A 13,548-nucleotide genomic window follows, 5' to 3' on the forward strand; every position below is an offset into this window, starting at 1 on the left:
ACACACAGGACTGGCACAGAGGCAGACTTGCCAATCTTTATCTCCCACTAATTTTTTTTTTTTACAGGGAGAATTTACCCCCCCCCAAAAAAATGGCCAAGTATTACACAGTGGTTTTCGGTGGCACACAATGAGAGACAGATGCCACACACAGGACTGGCACAGAGGCAGACTTGCCAATCTTTATCTCCCACCAATTTTTTTTTTTTTAAAGGGAGAATTTAGAAAAAAAAAAAGGCCAGTATTACACAGTGGTTTTTGGTGGCACACAATGAGAGACAGATGCCACACACAGGACTGGCACAGAGGCAGACTTGCCAATCTTTATCTCCCACTAATTTTTTTTTTTTTACAGGGAGAATTCACCCCCCCCCAAAAAAAAATGGCCAAGTATTACACAGTGGATTTCGGTGGCACACAATGAGAGACAGATGCCACACACAGGACTGGCACAGAGGCAGACTTGCCAATCTTTATCTCCCACTAATTATTTTTTTTTTAAAAGGGAGAATTTACCCCCCCAAAAAAATGGCCAAGTATCACACAGTGGTTTTCGGTGGCACACAATGAGAGACAGATGCCACACACAGGACTGGCACAGAGGCAGACTTGCCAATCTTTATCTCCCACTAATTTTTTTTTTTTACAGGGAGAATTTACCCCCCCAAAAAAATGGCCAAGTATTACACAGTGGTTTTCGGTGGCACACAGTGAGAGACAGATGCCACACACAGGACTGGCACAGAGGCAGACTTGCCAATCTTTATCTCCCACTAATTATTTTTTTTTTTTACAGGGAGAATTTACCCCCCAAAAAAAACATGGCCAAGTATTACACAGTGGTTTTCGGTGGCACACAATGAGAGACAGATGCCACACACAGGACTGGCACAGAGGCAGACTTGCCAATCTTTATCTCCCACTAATTTTTTTTTTTTTTACAGGGAGAATTTACCCCCCAAAAAAATAAATGGCTATGTATTACACAGTGGTTTTCGGTGGCACACAATGTAAGACAGATGCCACACACAGGACTGGCACAGAAGCAGACTTGCCAATCTTTATCTCCCACTAATTATTTTTTTTTTTAAAAGGGAGAATTTAGAAAAAAAAAAAAAGGCCAGTATTACACAGTGGTTTTCGGTGGCACACAATGAGAGACAGATGCCACACACAGGACTGGAACAGAGGCAGACTTGCCAATCCTTATCTCCCACTAATTTATTTTTTTTACAGGGAGAATTTACCCCCCCCAAAATAAAATGGCCAAGCATTACACAGTGGTTTTCGGTGGCACACAATGAGAGACAGATGCCACACACAGGACTGGCACAGCGGCAGACTTGCCAATCTTTATCTCCCACTAATTTTTTTTTTTTAAAAGGGAGAATTTACCCAAAAAAATAAATGGCCAAGTATTACACAGTGGTTTTCGGTGGCACACAATGAGAGACAGATGCCACACACAGGACTGGCACAGAGGCAGACTTGCCAATCTTTATCTCCCACTAATTATTTTTTTTTTTAAAGGGAGAATTTATAAAAAAAAAAAAAGGTCGGTATTACACAGTGGTTTTCGGTGGCACACAATGAGAGACAGATGCCACACACAGGACTGGCACAGAGGCAGACTTGCCAATCTTTATCTCCCACTATTTTTTTTTTTTTACAGGGAGAATTTACCCCCCCAAAAGATTGGCCAAGTATTTCACAGTGGTTTTTGGTGGCACACAATGAGAGACAGATGCCACACACAGGACTGGCACAGAGGCAGACTTGCCAATCTTTATCTCCCACTAATTATTTTTGTTTTTTAAAGGGAGAATTTACCCAAAAAAATAAATGGCCAAGTATTACACAGTGGTTTTCGGTGGCACACAATGAGAGACAGATGCCACATACAGGACTGGCACAGCGGCAGACTTGCCAATCTTTATCTCCCACTAATTTTTTTTTTTTTACAGGGAGAATTTACCCCCCCCCAAAAAAAGGCCAGTATTACACAGTGGTTTTCGGTGGCACACAATGAGAGACAGATGCCACACACAGGACTGGAACAGAGGCAGACTTGCCAATCCTTATCTCCCACTAATTTATTTTTTTTACAGGGAGAATTTACCCCCCCCAAAATAAAATGGCCAAGCATTACACAGTGGTTTTCGGTGGCACACAATGAGAGACAGATGCCACACACAGGACTGGCACAGCGGCAGACTTGCCAATCTTTATCTCCCACTAATTTTTTTTTTTTTTAAAAGGGAGAATTTACCCAAAAAAATAAATGGCCAAGTATTACACAGTGGTTTTCGGTGGCACACAATGAGAGACAGATGCCACACACAGGACTGGCACAGAGGCAGACTTGCCAATCTTTATCTCCCACTAATTATTTTTTTTTTTAAAGGGAGAATTTATAAAAAAAAAAAAAGGTCGGTATTACACAGTGGTTTTCGGTGGCACACAATGAGAGACAGATGCCACACACAGGACTGGCACAGAGGCAGACTTGCCAATCTTTATCTCCCACTATTTTTTTTTTTTTTACAGGGAGAATTTACCCCCCCAAAAGATTGGCCAAGTATTTCACAGTGGTTTTTGGTGGCACACAATGAGAGACAGATGCCACACACAGGACTGGCACAGAGGCAGACTTGCCAATCTTTATCTCCCACTAATTATTTTTGTTTTTTAAAGGGAGAATTTACCCAAAAAAATAAATGGCCAAGTATTACACGGTGGTTTTCGGTGGCACACAATGAGAGACAGATGCCACATACAGGACTGGCACAGCGGCAGACTTGCCAATCTTTATCTCCCACTAATTTTTTTTTTTTTACAGGGAGAATTTACCCCCCCCAAAAAAATGGCCAAGTATTACACAGTGGTTTTCGGTGGCACACAGTGAGAGACAGATGCCACACACAGGACTGGCACAGAGGCAGACTTGCCAATCTTTATCTCCCACTAATTATTTTTTTTTTTTACAGGGAGAATTTACCCCCCAAAAAAAACATGGCCAAGTATTACACAGTGGTTTTCGGTGGCACACAATGAGAGACAGATGCCACACACAGGACTGGCACAGAGGCAGACTTGCCAATCTTTATCTCCCACTAATTTTTTTTTTTTTTACAGGGAGAATTTACCCCCCAAAAAAATAAATGGCCATGTATTACACAGTGGTTTTCGGTGGCACACAATGTAAGACAGATGCCACACACAGGACTGGCACAGAAGCAGACTTGCCAATCTTTATCTCCCACTAATTATTTTTTTTTTTAAAAGGGAGAATTTAGAAAAAAAAAAAAAGGCCAGTATTACACAGTGGTTTTCGGTGGCACACAATGAGAGACAGATGCCACACACAGGACTGGAACAGAGGCAGACTTGCCAATCCTTATCTCCCACTAATTTATTTTTTTTACAGGGAGAATTTACCCCCCCCAAAATAAAATGGCCAAGCATTACACAGTGGTTTTCGGTGGCACACAATGAGAGACAGATGCCACACACAGGACTGGCACAGCGGCAGACTTGCCAATCTTTATCTCCCACTAATTTTTTTTTTTTAAAAGGGAGAATTTACCCAAAAAAATAAATGGCCAAGTATTACACAGTGGTTTTCGGTGGCACACAATGAGAGACAGATGCCACACACAGGACTGGCACAGAGGCAGACTTGCCAATCTTTATCTCCCACTAATTATTTTTTTTTTTAAAGGGAGAATTTATAAAAAAAAAAAAAGGTCGGTATTACACAGTGGTTTTCGGTGGCACACAATGAGAGACAGATGCCACACACAGGACTGGCACAGAGGCAGACTTGCCAATCTTTATCTCCCACTATTTTTTTTTTTTTACAGGGAGAATTTACCCCCCCCCAAAAAAAGGCCAGTATTACACAGTGGTTTTCGGTGGCACACAATGAGAGACAGATGCCACACACAGGACTGGAACAGAGGCAGACTTGCCAATCCTTATCTCCCACTAATTTATTTTTTTTACAGGGAGAATTTACCCCCCCCAAAATAAAATGGCCAAGCATTACACAGTGGTTTTCGGTGGCACACAATGAGAGACAGATGCCACACACAGGACTGGCACAGCGGCAGACTTGCCAATCTTTATCTCCCACTAATTTTTTTTTTTTTTAAAAGGGAGAATTTACCCAAAAAAATAAATGGCCAAGTATTACACAGTGGTTTTCGGTGGCACACAATGAGAGACAGATGCCACACACAGGACTGGCACAGAGGCAGACTTGCCAATCTTTATCTCCCACTAATTATTTTTTTTTTTAAAGGGAGAATTTATAAAAAAAAAAAAAGGTCGGTATTACACAGTGGTTTTCGGTGGCACACAATGAGAGACAGATGCCACACACAGGACTGGCACAGAGGCAGACTTGCCAATCTTTATCTCCCACTATTTTTTTTTTTTTTACAGGGAGAATTTACCCCCCCAAAAGATTGGCCAAGTATTTCACAGTGGTTTTTGGTGGCACACAATGAGAGACAGATGCCACACACAGGACTGGCACAGAGGCAGACTTGCCAATCTTTATCTCCCACTAATTATTTTTGTTTTTTAAAGGGAGAATTTACCCAAAAAAATAAATGGCCAAGTATTACACGGTGGTTTTCGGTGGCACACAATGAGAGACAGATGCCACATACAGGACTGGCACAGCGGCAGACTTGCCAATCTTTATCTCCCACTAATTTTTTTTTTTTTTACAGGGAGAATTTACCCCCCCCAAAAAAATGGCCAAGTATTACACAGTGGTTTTCGGTGGCACACAGTGAGAGACAGATGCCACACACAGGACTGGCACAGAGGCAGACTTGCCAATCTTTATCTCCCACTAATTATTTTTTTTTTTTACAGGGAGAATTTACCCCCCCAAAAAAACATGGCCAAGTATTACACAGTGGTTTTCGGTGGCACACAATGAGAGACAGATGCCACACACAGGACTGGCACAGAGGCAGACTTGCCAATCTTTATCTCCCACTAATTTTTTTTTTTTTTACAGGGAGAATTTACCCCCCAAAAAAATAAATGGCCATGTATTACACAGTGGTTTTCGGTGGCACACAATGTAAGACAGATGCCACACACAGGACTGGCACAGAAGCAGACTTGCCAATCTTTATCTCCCACTAATTATTTTTTTTTTTAAAAGGGAGAATTTAGAAAAAAAAAAAAAGGCCAGTATTACACAGTGGTTTTCGGTGGCACACAATGAGAGACAGATGCCACACACAGGACTGGAACAGAGGCAGACTTGCCAATCCTTATCTCCCACTAATTTATTTTTTTTACAGGGAGAATTTACCCCCCCCAAAATAAAATGGCCAAGCATTACACAGTGGTTTTCGGTGGCACACAATGAGAGACAGATGCCACACACAGGACTGGCACAGCGGCAGACTTGCCAATCTTTATCTCCCACTAATTTTTTTTTTTTAAAAGGGAGAATTTACCCAAAAAAATAAATGGCCAAGTATTACACAGTGGTTTTCGGTGGCACACAATGAGAGACAGATGCCACACACAGGACTGGCACAGAGGCAGACTTGCCAATCTTTATCTCCCACTAATTATTTTTTTTTTTAAAGGGAGAATTTATAAAAAAAAAAAAAGGTCGGTATTACACAGTGGTTTTCGGTGGCACACAATGAGAGACAGATGCCACACACAGGACTGGCACAGAGGCAGACTTGCCAATCTTTATCTCCCACTATTTTTTTTTTTTTACAGGGAGAATTTACCCCCCCAAAAGATTGGCCAAGTATTTCACAGTGGTTTTTGGTGGCACACAATGAGAGACAGATGCCACACACAGGACTGGCACAGAGGCAGACTTGCCAATCTTTATCTCCCACTAATTATTTTTGTTTTTTAAAGGGAGAATTTACCCAAAAAAATAAATGGCCAAGTATTACACAGTGGTTTTCGGTGGCACACAATGAGAGACAGATGCCACATACAGGACTGGCACAGCGGCAGACTTGCCAATCTTTATCTCCCACTAATTTTTTTTTTTTTACAGGGAGAATTTACCCCCCCCCAAAAAAAGGCCAGTATTACACAGTGGTTTTCGGTGGCACACAATGAGAGACAGATGCCACACACAGGACTGGAACAGAGGCAGACTTGCCAATCCTTATCTCCCACTAATTTATTTTTTTTACAGGGAGAATTTACCCCCCCCAAAATAAAATGGCCAAGCATTACACAGTGGTTTTCGGTGGCACACAATGAGAGACAGATGCCACACACAGGACTGGCACAGCGGCAGACTTGCCAATCTTTATCTCCCACTAATTTTTTTTTTTTTTAAAAGGGAGAATTTACCCAAAAAAATAAATGGCCAAGTATTACACAGTGGTTTTCGGTGGCACACAATGAGAGACAGATGCCACACACAGGACTGGCACAGAGGCAGACTTGCCAATCTTTATCTCCCACTAATTATTTTTTTTTTTAAAGGGAGAATTTATAAAAAAAAAAAAAGGTCGGTATTACACAGTGGTTTTCGGTGGCACACAATGAGAGACAGATGCCACACACAGGACTGGCACAGAGGCAGACTTGCCAATCTTTATCTCCCACTATTTTTTTTTTTTTTACAGGGAGAATTTACCCCCCCAAAAGATTGGCCAAGTATTTCACAGTGGTTTTTGGTGGCACACAATGAGAGACAGATGCCACACACAGGACTGGCACAGAGGCAGACTTGCCAATCTTTATCTCCCACTAATTATTTTTGTTTTTTAAAGGGAGAATTTACCCAAAAAAATAAATGGCCAAGTATTACACGGTGGTTTTCGGTGGCACACAATGAGAGACAGATGCCACATACAGGACTGGCACAGCGGCAGACTTGCCAATCTTTATCTCCCACTAATTTTTTTTTTTTTACAGGGAGCATTTACCCCCCCCAAAAAAATGGCCAAGTATTACACAGTGGTTTTCGGTGGCACACAGTGAGAGACAGATGCCACACACAGGACTGGCACAGAGGCAGACTTGCCAATCTTTATCTCCCACTAATTATTTTTTTTTTTTACAGGGAGAATTTACCCCCCAAAAAAAACATGGCCAAGTATTACACAGTGGTTTTCGGTGGCACACAATGAGAGACAGATGCCACACACAGGACTGGCACAGAGGCAGACTTGCCAATCTTTATCTCCCACTAATTTTTTTTTTTTTTACAGGGAGAATTTACCCCCCAAAAAAATAAATGGCCATGTATTACACAGTGGTTTTCGGTGGCACACAATGTAAGACAGATGCCACACACAGGACTGGCACAGAAGCAGACTTGCCAATCTTTATCTCCCACTAATTATTTTTTTTTTTAAAAGGGAGAATTTAGAAAAAAAAAAAAAGGCCAGTATTACACAGTGGTTTTCGGTGGCACACAATGAGAGACAGATGCCACACACAGGACTGGAACAGAGGCAGACTTGCCAATCCTTATCTCCCACTAATTTATTTTTTTTACAGGGAGAATTTACCCCCCCCAAAATAAAATGGCCAAGCATTACACAGTGGTTTTCGGTGGCACACAATGAGAGACAGATGCCACACACAGGACTGGCACAGCGGCAGACTTGCCAATCTTTATCTCCCACTAATTTTTTTTTTTTAAAAGGGAGAATTTACCCAAAAAAATAAATGGCCAAGTATTACACAGTGGTTTTCGGTGGCACACAATGAGAGACAGATGCCACACACAGGACTGGCACAGAGGCAGACTTGCCAATCTTTATCTCCCACTAATTATTTTTTTTTTTAAAGGGAGAATTTATAAAAAAAAAAAAAGGTCGGTATTACACAGTGGTTTTCGGTGGCACACAATGAGAGACAGATGCCACACACAGGACTGGCACAGAGGCAGACTTGCCAATCTTTATCTCCCACTATTTTTTTTTTTTTACAGGGAGAATTTACCCCCCCAAAAGATTGGCCAAGTATTTCACAGTGGTTTTTGGTGGCACACAATGAGAGACAGATGCCACACACAGGACTGGCACAGAGGCAGACTTGCCAATCTTTATCTCCCACTAATTATTTTTGTTTTTTAAAGGGAGAATTTACCCAAAAAAATAAATGGCCAAGTATTACACAGTGGTTTTCGGTGGCACACAATGAGAGACAGATGCCACATACAGGACTGGCACAGCGGCAGACTTGCCAATCTTTATCTCCCACTAATTTTTTTTTTTTTACAGGGAGAATTTACCCCCCCCCAAAAAAAGGCCAGTATTACACAGTGGTTTTCGGTGGCACACAATGAGAGACAGATGCCACACACAGGACTGGAACAGAGGCAGACTTGCCAATCCTTATCTCCCACTAATTTATTTTTTTTACAGGGAGAATTTACCCCCCCCAAAATAAAATGGCCAAGCATTACACAGTGGTTTTCGGTGGCACACAATGAGAGACAGATGCCACACACAGGACTGGCACAGCGGCAGACTTGCCAATCTTTATCTCCCACTAATTTTTTTTTTTTTTAAAAGGGAGAATTTACCCAAAAAAATAAATGGCCAAGTATTACACAGTGGTTTTCGGTGGCACACAATGAGAGACAGATGCCACACACAGGACTGGCACAGAGGCAGACTTGCCAATCTTTATCTCCCACTAATTATTTTTTTTTTTAAAGGGAGAATTTATAAAAAAAAAAAAAGGTCGGTATTACACAGTGGTTTTCGGTGGCACACAATGAGAGACAGATGCCACACACAGGACTGGCACAGAGGCAGACTTGCCAATCTTTATCTCCCACTATTTTTTTTTTTTTTACAGGGAGAATTTACCCCCCCAAAAGATTGGCCAAGTATTTCACAGTGGTTTTTGGTGGCACACAATGAGAGACAGATGCCACACACAGGACTGGCACAGAGGCAGACTTGCCAATCTTTATCTCCCACTAATTATTTTTGTTTTTTAAAGGGAGAATTTACCCAAAAAAATAAATGGCCAAGTATTACACGGTGGTTTTCGGTGGCACACAATGAGAGACAGATGCCACATACAGGACTGGCACAGCGGCAGACTTGCCAATCTTTATCTCCCACTAATTTTTTTTTTTTTACAGGGAGAATTTACCCCCCCAAAAAAAATGGCCAAGTATTACACAGTGGTTTTCGGTGGCACACAATGAGAGACAGATGCCACACACAGGACTGGCACAGAGGCAGACTTGCCAATCTTTATCTCCCACTAATTTTTTTTTTTTTACAGGGAGAATTTACCCCCCCCCCAAAAAAAATGGCCAAGTATTACACAGTAGTTTTCGGTGGCAGACAATGAGAGACAGATGGCACACACAGGACTGGCACAGAGGCAGACTTGCCAATCTTTATCTCCCACTAATCATTTTTTTTTTAAAAGGGAGAATTTAGAGAAAAAAAAAAGGCCACTATTACACAGTTGTTTTTGGTGGCACACAATGAGAGACAGATGCCACACACAGGACTGGCACAGAGGCAGACTTGCCAATCTTTATCTCCCACTATTTTTTTTTTTTTTACAGGGAGAATTTACTCCCCCCCAAAAAAATGGCCAAGTATTACACAGTGGTTTTCGGTGGCACACAATGAGAGACAAATGCCACACACAGGACTGGCACAGAGGCAGACTTGCCAATCTTTATCTCCCACTAATTTTATTTTTTTTTACAGGGAGAATTACCCCCCCCCAAAATAAATGGCCAAGTATTACACAGTGGTTTTCGGTGGCACACAATGAGAGACAGATGCCACACACAGGACTGGCACAGAGGCAGACTTGCCAAACTTTATCTCCCACTAATTTTTTTTTTTTACAGGGAGAATTTACCCCCCAAAAAAAAATTGGCAAGTATTACACAGTGGTTTTCGGTGGCACACAATGAGAGACAGATGCCACACACAGGACTGGCACAGAGGCAGACTTGCCAATCTTTATCTCCCACTAATTTTTTTTTTTTAAAAGGGAGAATTTAGAGAAAAAAAAAAAGGCCAGTATTGCACAGTTGTTTTCGGTGGCACACAATGAGAGACAGATGCCACACACAGGACTGTCACAGAGGCAGACTTGCCAATCTTTATCTCCCACTATTATTTTTTTTTTACAGGGAGAATGTACCCCCCCCCAAAAAAATGGCCAAGTATTACACAGTGGTTTTCGGTGGCACACAATGAGAGACAGATGCCACACACAGGACTGGCAAAGAGGCAGACTTGCCAATCTTTATCTCCCACTAATTTTATTTTTTTTTACAGGGAGAATTTACCCCCCCCCAAAAAAATGGCCAAGTATTACACAGTGGTTTTCGGTGGCACACAATGAGAGACAGATGCCACACACAGGACTGGCACAGAGGCAGACTTGCCAATCTTTATCTCCCACTAATTTTTTTTTTTTACAGGGAGAATTTACCCCCCCCAAAAAAAATTGGCAAGTATTACACAGTGGTTTTCGGTGGCACACAATGAGAGACAGATGCAACACACAGGACTGGCACAGAGGCAGACTTGCCAATCTTTATCTCCCACTAATTATTTTTTTTTTAAAAGGGAGAATTTAATGAAAAAAAAAGGCCAGTATTACACAGTTGTTTTTGGTGGCACACAATGAGAGACAGATGCCACACACAGGACTGGCACAGAGGCAGACTTGCCAATCTTTATCTCCCACTAATTTTTTTTTTTTAAAGGGAGAATTTAGAAAAAAAAAAGGCCAGTATTACACAGTGGTTTTTGGTGGCACACAATGAGAGACAGATGCCACACACAGGACTGGCACAGAGGCAGACTTGCCAATCTTTATCTCCCACTAATTTTTTTTTTTTTACAGGGAGAATTTACCCCCCTTCAAAAAAAAATGGCCAAGTATTACACAGTGGATTTCGGTGGCACACAATGAGAGACAGATGCCACACACAGGACTGGCACAGAGGCAGACTTGCCAATCTTTATCTCCCACTAATTATTTTTTTTTTAAAAGGGAGAATTTACCCCCCCCAAAAAAATGGCCAAGTATTACACAGTGGTTTTCGGTGGCACACAATGAGAGACAGATGCCACACACAGGACTGGCACAGAGGCAGACTTGCCAATCTTTATCTCCCACTAATTTTTTTTTTTTACAGGGAGAATTTACCCCCCCCAAAAAAATGGCCAAGTATTACACAGTGGTTTTCGGTGGCACACAGTGAGAGACAGATGCCACACACAGGACTGGCACAGAGGCAGACTTGCCAATCTTTATCTCCCACTATTTTTTTTTTTTTTTACAGGGAGAATTTACCCCCCAAAAAAATAAACGGCCATGTATTACACAGTGGTTTTCGATGGCACACAATGAGAGACAGATGCCACACACAGGACTGGCACAGAAGCAGACTTGCCAATCTTTATCTCCCACTAATTATTTTTTTTTTAAAAGGGAGAATTTAGAAAAAAAAAAAAAGGCCAGTATTACACAGTGGTTTTCGGTGGCACACAATGAGAGACAGATGCCACACACAGGACTGGAACAGAGGCAGACTTGCCAATCCTTATCTCCCACTAATTTATTTTTTTTACAGGGAGAATTTACCCCCCCCCAAAATAAAATGGCCAAGTATTACACAGTGGTTTTCGATGGCACACAATGAGAGACAGATGCCACACACAGGACTGGCACAGAGGCAGACTTGCCAATCTTTATCTCCCACTATTTTTTTTTTTTTTACAGGGATAATTTACCCCCCCAAAGGAATGGCCAAGTATTTCACAGTGGTTTTTGGTGGCACACAATGAGAGACAGATGCCACACACAGGACTGGCACAGAGGCAGACTTGCCAATCTTTATCTCCCACTAATTATTTTTGTTTTTTAAAGGGAGAATTTACCCAAAAAAATAAATGGCCAAGTATTACACAGTGGTTTTCGGTGGCACACAATGAGAGACAGATGCCACATACAGGACTGGCACAGCGGCAGACTTGCCAATCTTTATCTCCCACTAATTATTTTTTTTTTAAAAGGGAGAATTTAGAAAAAAAAAAAAAGGCCAGTATTACACAGTGGTTTTCGGTGGCACACAATGAGAGACAGATGCCACACACAGGACTGGCACAGAGGCAGACTTGCCAATCTTTATCTCCCTGCAGTAATCTCAGGAAAGTATGGCAGGCAGCTATAAAAAGGACTGCTGCACACAAAAGTGGGGACAAACACACAAGATAGCTGTGCAGAAAGGAAGGAACAACAGGATTTGTGCTTTGAAAAAAACAGTTGGTTTGCACAGCGGCATACACACACAGCAATGCAGCTATCAGGGAGCCTTCTAGGGCAGCCCAATGAGCTACAGCGCTGAGGAAAAAAAATGTAGCTTCCACTGTCCCTGCAAACAAAAGGTGGTGTTGGACAGTGGAAATCGCTACAGCACAAGCGGTTTGTGGCTTTATGTACCCTGCCTATCACTATCCCTGCTTCTGAAGAAGCGGCAGCAACCTCTCCCTACGCTCAGATCAGCAGCAGTAATATGGCGGTCGGCGGGAACGCCCCTTTATAGCCCCTGTGACGCGGCAGAAAGCAAGCCAATCACTGCAATGCCCTTCTCTAAGATGGTGGGGACTGAGATCTATGTCATCACGCTGCCCACACTCTGCGTCCACCTTCATTGGCTGAGAAATGGCGCTTTTAGCGTCATTGAAACGCGACTTTGGCGCCAAAGTCGCGTACCGCATGGCAGACCCCACACAGGGATTGGGTCGGTTTCATGAGACGCCGACTTTGCCAAAAGTCGGCAACTTATGAAAATGAACGATCCGTTTTGCTTAACCCTAGTTGTGAGAATTCAGAAGCCTGCAATGTCAGGATTCAGCTCTGCAGGTTCCAGTAGTCATCACATGGACACTTCACTCATATGCGACTTTCATACTTATGGTCCTGTGACAACAAGCTTTTTCCCTGCTTCTCTGTTTTTCACTGAACATTGAGAGCATTAGGGAGAGGAGCTCGTGGGTACATGACTAAGTGTGAAAATCGCATGTGTCCTGGGGGGGTGGCGCCAAAATGAATTCTTGCCCCGGGTGCCAGAAACCCTAGATATGCCTCTGCCATATGCAAAATAATCTAATAAGCTAATAAACTAATAAACTAATCTCCCAATATCTTCCCTCACGTAATTTCCGGTCCTCCGAAGACCTCCTTCTCTCCTCCACACTTATTCGCTCCTCATCCAATCGTCTCTAAGATTTCTCCCGAATATCCCCCATCCTCTGAAAATCTCTGCCCCAACACGTCCGACTATCAACCACATTCGGATCCTTCAGATGGAACCTGAAAACCCATCTCTTCAGGAAAGCCTACAGCATCAGCCTGCGCTGACCCCGCTGCCTCCTCATCACTATCGAAGCTACCGCCTCACCAACACCGGAGTTCCTGCAACCCTCAACCTACTGTCTCCTTCCCACATAATCCTGTAGAATGTAAGCTCGCAAGGGCAGGGTCCTCGCCCCTCTGTGTCAGTCTGTCATTGCTAGTTTGTTT

Source organism: Ranitomeya variabilis, chromosome 3 (genome assembly GCF_051348905.1).
Source record: "Ranitomeya variabilis isolate aRanVar5 chromosome 3, aRanVar5.hap1, whole genome shotgun sequence".
Taxonomy (NCBI): domain Eukaryota; kingdom Metazoa; phylum Chordata; class Amphibia; order Anura; family Dendrobatidae; genus Ranitomeya; species Ranitomeya variabilis.